The following is a 9,720-nucleotide window of genomic DNA, read 5'->3' on the forward strand; positions in this document are numbered from 1 at the left end:
GCCTCCGCGTTCGGCAGCGTTCGACATCTGTCTCTCTCCTACTTGAGTGAGCGATGCGTCCGCGTGGACAGCTGCTATACAATAATACATTTCCATTTACCTCCTTCTCTATATCCATACAAAATATCTATCAAACAAATAAAATTAAAATTTTCTTTTGAAAAATGAAACCATTCCATCAGTATTTTCTTATGACGTTGTCACGTTCAAGTATCGTCAGTAAACCGACTTTACAGACAACCGACTTTTTCCCAATAACAATTTTGTATCAGGTACGAAACAAGAATGTCATTAAAAAGCAATTAGTGCAATGGTAAGTAACAGACTTTTAAAGGTTAAATAATAGATTTGGGTAGCTTTTATCCAGATAATATATCGAATTATACCAAAATATGCATTTATTTTAAATGCATTTGCATTATTCAAAAATCCTGGAAATATGCTTGCATATATGTTATATGCATTTTGCATATAATCCGAACTTTAGTCATGATTAACAGCATCTTATTAATCAGACATACACTGGTCCTTCCAGTTTTATTTGTGACCATATTATATATGTGGTACTGCAGTACACCGGCGAAAATAAAATAATATACAGTTTCATAAAAAATATTTTTTATACTTTACGTTGTTTGATATATGTACATACAAATTGAAAATATTAACCGAAAAGTAACCACAATGCATCACATTCGAAGAACTTGCAGTTTCCATTAAGAGCCTTTATCCTATAATACTACAACTAAGCAACCACATTTTCTTATTTGAAAAATCCAAGAGAAAATACAGGAAAATATTATTATTAAAAAATTCGATCGTTGCCATATACTCCCAAGAAAGCATTGCAATTTGGACAATAATGATAATGTCTTTGACATGATTCCATACAATATGGAATACATACACAGCACCAAAATCTACAAAACGATAAAAAACACATTAACAGTTATCACGTAAAAATCGGATTTATTTTTGAAATTCAAAACGCTAGTTAATTAATTAGACAGGTCTGCGAAATTTTTTTTGAAAAGTTTTTTTCTTAAATTGTTAATATTTGTCGTAATTGTCTTAAAAGTAATAGAAAACGATATTCATATGGTTTATACCACGTTACATTAATCCATAAATGCTCAGAGAACACGAAAAAATATTCAATAACCAGTGTTTCTATGTTTTTAACTATGCTCTTTTCGATGGTGTTGGTTAAAAATACCTCCGACAATATTAAAGCATGGATAGATCGAGAATAAACAAAAAAAAGTGATTTTTGATTTACTTTTTTCTTAAAAGTGTGTCCTTACGATTTTTTTATATGCTTAAAACCTATATAGATCATGACCTCGATATCTAAACATGAAATAATCACCGTTGGTCAAGTCGAAATGCCTTTGCAAACTGTTTGATCAAACCAAGTTTAATGTAACGTGGTGGAAGCAATACTTTCTTCTTTNAAACGTGATTTTTGAATTGACTTTTTTCTTAAAAAGTAATAATTTGTGTCCTTACGATTTTTTTATATGCTTAAAACCTATATAGATCATGACCTCGATATCTAAACATGAAATAATCACCGTTGGTCAAGTCGAAATGCCTTTGCAAACTGTTTGATCAAACCAAGTTTAATGTAACGTGGTGGAAGCAATACTTTATTCTTTCAAACTCGTATTGATGACATTTTTATATACTACATATTTTATCGTAACCCAGCGTTTATCTTGGTGACACAACTTCATTCTGAAGTAAGCTTAATAAGCATTTTTTACAAAGTCTATTATATTCAATCTTTGCTTAACTATTGTTTATTGTCCTTATATACAACAATTTATATAAAAAACTGTTTTATAGCAGACCTGTGTTATTAAAAGAGATATAATATAGCACATAGTGAAACATTTCGATAAATAATATAATAAGTAAAAAGATTGAAACACTTGGTATGTTTGTTTCACAGAAAATATTTTAGTTTTAAATTTGGCAGGTGTTTTGACCGTAATTTATCAAAAAAAAAGGTAGTCGTTACATACTGTTGAATTGATATACCTACACTAGTTTTTTACTGATGCAGCGAAAGTGTCATAACGGAAACAGATACGGAAACTGAAGCAAATTGTTGCGGAAGCCAAAACGGAAGCGGAAGTGTAATGATATTGGGTGACTCTTTAACATAGTAGTCGTGAGCTGTTTCCACAAAAATTTTGTTCCAGATTCTGCATTTGGCACTTGCATCGCTAATATCCGCATATCCTCAAACAGAACTTGTTTATGACTTCATCATTGTACTTTTAAATTAAAACTTAATAAATACTGAACAAACACTATACAAAATAAATACTTAAATGCTATGTGTTAGTGTTTTAGAAATGAAATTATTAGGACTGTTAAGGGAGAACTGGAAGTCCGAAACGTTGCTAGATTAAAATAAGGAACCGATAAGAGAATAAAATTTGGAAAATATCAACATATGAACTAGGAAATAATGTAAGGGCGTAGGTCTTCGTGTCCGAAATAAAGAACAAAGAGGTGAATCTGGGTTGATGGGCCGTAGTCGAAAGGAACTTGTAGACCCAAACGTTTCGACTGTCACTTCGGTAATCATCTTCAGTGGGCAGCTTGATTCCTAGGTCGAAGGTTGTACCTTAGAGTCTTAGTAGCTACGAGCAAAATTTCAAAGAAAACAAAGTAGTTTACGAGTGCCAAAAATAGATCTAACTAGGTCTAATTTGTAGGAAAATTTATTTTTTCCGTGTTTTCCATAAACTTGACTTTTCGCCACAACTTAATTTTATTATAGGCAGTTATAGAGCTAAGGATGCAACGTAGAGTAGTAAATATTAGGAAGGGAGTCAGACAGGGATGTACACTGTCACCGCTACTTTTTAATCTATAGATCGAAGACGCCATCAACATCATTAAACGCAGTACAACTGTAGGGATATATGTGCAAGGGCAAAAGATTAGTATGCTTAGATTTGCAGATGATATAGCAGTATTAGCATATAGCAAGGAGGACTTAGTAATAGCTTTAAATAAAATGGAAGCGGTATTGACAAAACAGTGCTATATGAAAATAAATAAAAGTAAAACTAAAATACTGGTATGCAAGGGAAGAAAAAGTAGGGAAAGAGCGAATATAAAGATAGGAGACGAAAAATTAGAAGAAGTGGCTGATTTTAGATACCTAGGAAGTCNTATTATTTATTTTATGAAAATGGCACTTTTTGAAGATTATGAAGATCTAGAAATTCTGGAAGATGTAAGAGTTATATTACCTAAAACCTAAACAATAATTATAACAGAAATATTTTTACATTTTGTATAACTAATTCATTGCATAACAAAGCACTAATAATTCATTTGCGCCTGATTCTTTTCCTTATTTCAGCTTCATGAATTATTTTTTGGCACTGATAAATCCACATTTGATAATCATAATCGCCTGCCATCGAAATTTCGATTAGTCAGTTATGTTTGATGTAATATTTTAATAATTTTCTATAATGTTTAATATTTATTGTAGTTATAAGTTTTTTGTTTACAATTGTCACGTGCTTTTAGAAAAATTAGGTTAGAGTTAAGTATATATCGAGATATCGACTTGCGATTTTTTCTCTGGTAATTTTTTTAGATTGACGTTGACGTTTGACGCCAGACATGATTCTACTAATTTCAGCTAGGTGGAGCCATAATTTGACGCTCAACGCTAGCGTCAAGCGTCATCATGAGGTTACAACTGAAGGGTAAATGACGTAAACTTTAACGAAATTTCAATTTGTAACTCTAAATGCTTACCGAATCACGCAACCTAAACTAACCTAACTCAATCCCAGCTTAAGCTAATGCATTTTAAGAAAGGACTGGAGTGCTGCAACACTTATTTCGTTCGTGTTGTCTTTACTTAATGTACAACCAAACGAATGATAGCTTTTAAATTCAATTATGTTAGGATTTTAATTTTTGGAGTAGCTGTGCCCTTAAACTAATCCTTATTTGACCCAATTCTAACCTAATAAGCAATTGAATCCAAAGATGTGATTTATTTGAAATACTTGCATTTAAAATGCAAACAAAAAATAAAAAATACCTATTTTTATCTTACATTCAAATACTCCTTATTTGACCCAATTCTAACCTAATAAGCAATTTAACCCAGAGATGTGATTTATTTGAAATACTTGCATTTAAAATGCAAACACAAAATTAAAATACCTATTTTTATGTCATTATATACTTTGACTACTGAACACGCACAAATTCATTTTCACGAGACCAGAGATAAACTTCTAACAAATTATCACTTGCAAAATCCCAGTGTAATCAATGTACACAAATGATCTTGTGTTATTCTCTATCACGAACAAATTGTACCAGGTATATACTATGTAGATAACAGTTTTGCTGATGTGCAATGTCTCAATAATATTCACATCAATGAGCCTATGGATGTAGATACCCTTGACAAATACGTTTATTGAGACAAAGCCCCAATTGACAATTTAAATTGCAATGTAATTAAACAACTCAGATTAGACCACATGAACAATGAAGAAAAAAATAAAATTACAAAATTTTGTAAATAATTTAATTCAATTATAGTGTTTTCGGTTTGTTTTAGTACTGCACAAACATGGCGTGGTGAACTAAAAAGAAAACACACAGAATTCATTTTATGACTTTTAATAATCACAGGAGAAGATAAAGAGATTATTTTCAATAACAGGAACAAGACAACGACAAAAAATAACAATAACGATTATAACAATGTATGCATAAACTTACTAAATAACTGGAATAAAAGAACTCAGCAAAACTAACTTTTGAAATAAAAAAAAAACTTTAGGAGTTTCATTCCCACCAACCACTAATGCTGGTGGGCAGGCAGTCCCTCCAGACTACTCCGGAAGGTAGGGCGGAAGGCCCTCTTCACCTTCCTTTCAGGAATCGTGGGAATGGGTGGATGGTGGTTCGGCTGAGAAAGATGAGACTGACGAAATGAAGACAGAAGAATATGAATGATTTATCTGTGGAATATTACTGCCCCAGAATTCGCCTAAGTGATCCAAGGAAACCACAAAAAAACTTGGACCAAGGCAGACGGACCCGGAATCGAATCGACGTCCTCTCGAATGCTAAGCAATGGTGTAAACCACTAGGCCATGCTGCTCAGTAACTTTTGAAATAAAAAAAACTTTTGGATGTTTTATCTCACTAGCCAGTAATGCTAGCGGCTATTACCGAAAATTCTAAAACTGGCATCCCCTTTACTAGATGTTTAATGGAAAATACATCAGTTAATGTTAAAAACCCATCATATTTAGAAGCTGTTGACAAAATTAAAGAATTAATTACTAACGCCCTTGTTTTAGCATATCCAAACATTTTTCTATTACCATTGACGCTAGTGATAAAGCGATAGATTCAGTTATTACCAAAGAAGGACACCCCATCGCTTTTTACTCTCGTTCCCTTAATACGTCTGAAAGAAATTGCAGTACTACAGAAGAGGAATTGTTAGCTGTAATAGAATCTTGTAAACATTTCAGGTCCTACATCTACGGTAGGAAATTCACCTTTTTAATAGATCACATGCCCCTAGTTTGGTTGCAAAACCTCAAAGTCGATTAGCCCGCTGGGAAATTAAACTTTCTGAATATAATTTTGAAATTAAATATATTAAAGGTAAAGAAAATCACGTTGCAGACGCACTTTCTCGAGCAACAAAAACGCTCTCGAGGAAGACTACGATTTTGATATAGATTCATTATTTGCCAACTCCCGTTCAGATCATGACTTAGACTTTTTATCTCCCGAAGAAGCCGAAGAACTTCTGACACAACTATCCGAATTAGTTGAATCCATTATTGACAATGACGATTTAGTCACCGTACACTCCAATCTAGAAGACCGTGTACCTACAATGAAATTATTAGAAGAGCCCTTCAGGTTTTCCCTTTACAAATCACGTTTAAATTAGGAAAACGAAAACTTACCACAAAAACATTACCAACCGGTGGATTCAGAGTTAACATTACTTTAGAAAGCGAACAAACTCTTTTTTAGCTGAAACATCAATTGACTAACACACCATTTAAACTACCCTTCAAGTTGGAATTCATATTGATAACAAAAGTAACGACGTTTTCCAACACCAGACATTATATGAAGTATTATCAGGAAAAAATAATACAGTTACGTTCACATAAACCCTTCTGGACTTAACCTCATATAATAGAGAAAAGGCCCTGGAACTAATATCAAACTATCATGATACTAATCAACTAATCATAATGGTATCGAAGAAACTTACTCCCATTTCAAAACAAAATATTAATAGCCAAATTTAAAGAAATTAATCACGTTTTATATCAATAAAAATGACTTGTGTNAAATGCCTGCAAGATTTTCTTAAAAAATATTTTATACTTAAGTGAATGTAGAAAATTAAATAGGTATTACAAAAAAGTATTCTGTTTGAAAAAATATTTTGAAAATACGTATTTTGCGTTTAGCATTTAAAATACAAAAGGAAATCCATTTTGTATTTTATATTTGAAATAAGTTTTTAAAAACAGAATCAGGAAACAAGAAAATATAACTGTTAGTGAATATTTGCTACTTGTGAGAGCACCTGAAGGTTGAAGTTTATATTACTATTTTTAAAAGGGATGATATTTTATAGTCAAACTTTCTTCATTCCGTAATCTGTATCTAATTTTTGGGTACCCCTTTTTTAATTCTTTACAAATAATCTTAAATTACATTTGACGGACTATTTACTAACTTTAAGTTATTAACCATTTTAAATGTAATACGTTTTTCTTTTAATTATTAATGTTTAATAATTAACATTTTTGGTCCTTATATGTGTATGTTTGGAGTAATTGACTATTACATGCTTGAATAATAATAAGTATTTTTTTTGTGAAACAAAAATATACCGAATAGAGAAAAGGCCCTGGAACTAATATCAAACTATCATGATACTAATCAACTAATCATAATGGTATCGAAGAAACTTACTCCCATTTCAAAACAAAATATTAATAGCCAAATTTAAAGAAATTAATCACGTTTTATATCAATAAAAATGACTTGTGTTTAAAATCAAAATAGGAGAGAAACCCCATATAAAGGATCCATGGTGTTTTTAAAACCTTTTGAAATAATAATGATGGACTTATTTACGAATGAAAATACATTTTTGAAATTTTTCGACCAATTCAGTAAATATGCGTAAGCTTATCATATAACAGATAAAAACGGTATTTCTATAGTTAACAAATTAAGACATTTTATTAACCACCATAACTTCTTACGCAAAATTTTACAACCCCCATCTCAACGACTTTTGTAAACTAATCCCGAAGAGATAATTCCAAATTTAATGATACAATCCATTTTTATGTACAGCAATTTGATTCAATCCACCACTAGATTTGGGCCATTCGAAATAATACATGGACCTTATAAAGACATGACACACTTGGAACTCCCAGAGTTCAACAACCCATGTAACTGCATAAACAATAGAATCAAAGAACTATCCGCATTGTACAAAAAAGTAAAAAATCGAAATTTAGAAAAAAACCAGAAAGCACTAGATAAAATTAACCAACAAAGCGACCTTATTCTTATGCCACCCAGAGAAATTTACACCAAAACTGCGGAAAAATCCAAAATGGCCTCTAAATTTCAAAGAATGGCCAAAATTGACCAAAATGATGACAGAATTGAAGAAATATTGGCAGGACAAATAAAAATTATAAAAATACCATTTCGTAACATTAGAAGGGTAAGAAAAGACGTTTTGCTGTAGGGTGACGAAAACATTCCTGATCACCCTTCTTCTCAACCTAGCACAAGCCTAGGCTAGTAAAGAACATTAACTTTTATTCGAAAATTTCGGCAGTACCGTCGTATTTTCCCATTTACTTTACTTACTCTCTTAACTTTACATTATCATAAAAAACAAAATACCATTTGCTCATCACATCTCTAATGTCTATATAAGTTTAATTAATAATGTTGAAGAAAATTTTGATGAGTCATTCATGTGTTTCATGCTATTACAGGTACTCTTCAAAAAGAAATTGATATATTACAAATTGAACTATTTGCAAATCATTCACTGTTGCCCGCGAAAATATTGCAAATTATGAAATCATTTCTATCTAAAGAAAAACTGTTAAATTGATTGAAATTCAATCAAGAAACAATTATTTTGTTAAATGGTACTATGCTATGTATAATTAGCTTTCCTACCATAAAACCCATCTAATTCAAATTAAACAAAATTCATCCCTTGATAAAACCTTATCCTTATAAAATCCTTCACCCTAAGGTATAGCAATTGTACTATCGTAAATAACCACCAATACCACTGCACTAAACAAATTAAGACAAATGCCACAGATTTCTTCAAGTCTCTAGACATCTATGTACAACATTACGGAGAATTTAAGATACTACAAAACGGAACCTCATTAATGACCACTGCAAACGAATGGAATGCAAATGAAAAGAAAACTACAATAATCAAGAAAGAAGAAATCCAATTTAGAACTAGTACCCTAGAGATTCCACAAGAAGTGCTTCTAAAACTTAACAATTACTCTCAAGACCACAGAGAAATGACCACACTGCTGCAGAAGATCGAAAAAACTCCCGTCCATTTACTGCAGTTGGTCTTCGTATCTCATCTCACGCCACCATCACCACCCTCTAGCTCGTGATATTATTGAAGACAATCAACCCCAGGAGGACAAAGAAGCTAGCAAAGAATTAAAAGAGTTGAAGACATCTCCCGCACCCCTTTGCCCTGTAATTGTTTGAAGATGAGAACGTCTTTTATCCTAAAGATCACCTATGGATCACACCACCGGCCATGACAGATGACACTTCTAATTAGTATATAAGCTCATACATTTTCTAGCTCATTAACAGTCTAACAATCTACTCTATAGGTCAAACCTACGTTAGTTTGTTCATTTTCCATATTAAGTGTGTAATAAAGGTTCCTGATAACCGAACCAAATAAATGTGTTAAAACAGTGTTTTAAAAAAACCCACTCGAACATCGTACGTTTTAACTTTACGAAATTCTATGAATTACGACAAAATAGCCCACAAAACAATATCGAATTGATACACGCCGGCTCTGTAAAAACTGAAAACTACAAGATATTGTGGTGTGCTAATAAATGCATATAATTCAAAATTCTTAAAAAACGATTAGAAAAACTTATTAGATGAACCCAAAGCTAAACAAACTATGGATTCCATTTCTTTCTCTTATTACAATGTGGAAAAGATCGAAAACAAAATGGGGTTGTAAATATTTTGATATAAAATGATTGATGTTGATTTTACATCAATAAAATCATTTGCAACCCTATTTGGCTCTAATCTTTCACGCTAAACAAACTATTTTGACATCAGTGTCTTTTTTCCAGTTAAAACGCGTGACAAAAGCAAATGAGGAAGGATGTATAGAAGAATTATTTGATGCTGAACTGATGAAACCATAACATAAAGATAGAAACTATATATTAATCACTTCAAACAGAAAAATATGAATCATACTCAATCTTCGCAGCTGGTGATATAATGCAAACACCACTATTATTCTAGATAAACTCCAATATTTACAAAATGAGAAAATGCCTGCAAGATTTTCTTAAAAAATATTTTATACTTAAGTGAATGTAGAAAATTAAATAG

General features: G+C 31.6%; 1 long non-coding RNA gene across 1 annotated transcript in view; it reads right to left on the reverse strand.

Annotated features, from left to right (window-relative positions):
* Nucleotides 1–675: 675 nt before the first annotated feature.
* Nucleotides 676–9,720, reverse strand: part of LOC112906550 — a 14,217-nt gene continuing 5,172 nt past the window's right edge. The window contains exon 4 of the long non-coding RNA XR_003232410.1: nt 676–920. This is a non-coding gene — a long non-coding RNA (uncharacterized LOC112906550). The remainder of the gene's footprint in view (nt 921–9,720) is intronic.

The sequence above is a fragment of the Agrilus planipennis genome, unplaced genomic scaffold (genome assembly GCF_000699045.2).
Source record: "Agrilus planipennis isolate EAB-ADULT unplaced genomic scaffold, Apla_2.0 scaffold4, whole genome shotgun sequence".
Lineage (NCBI taxonomy): Eukaryota > Metazoa > Arthropoda > Insecta > Coleoptera > Buprestidae > Agrilus > Agrilus planipennis.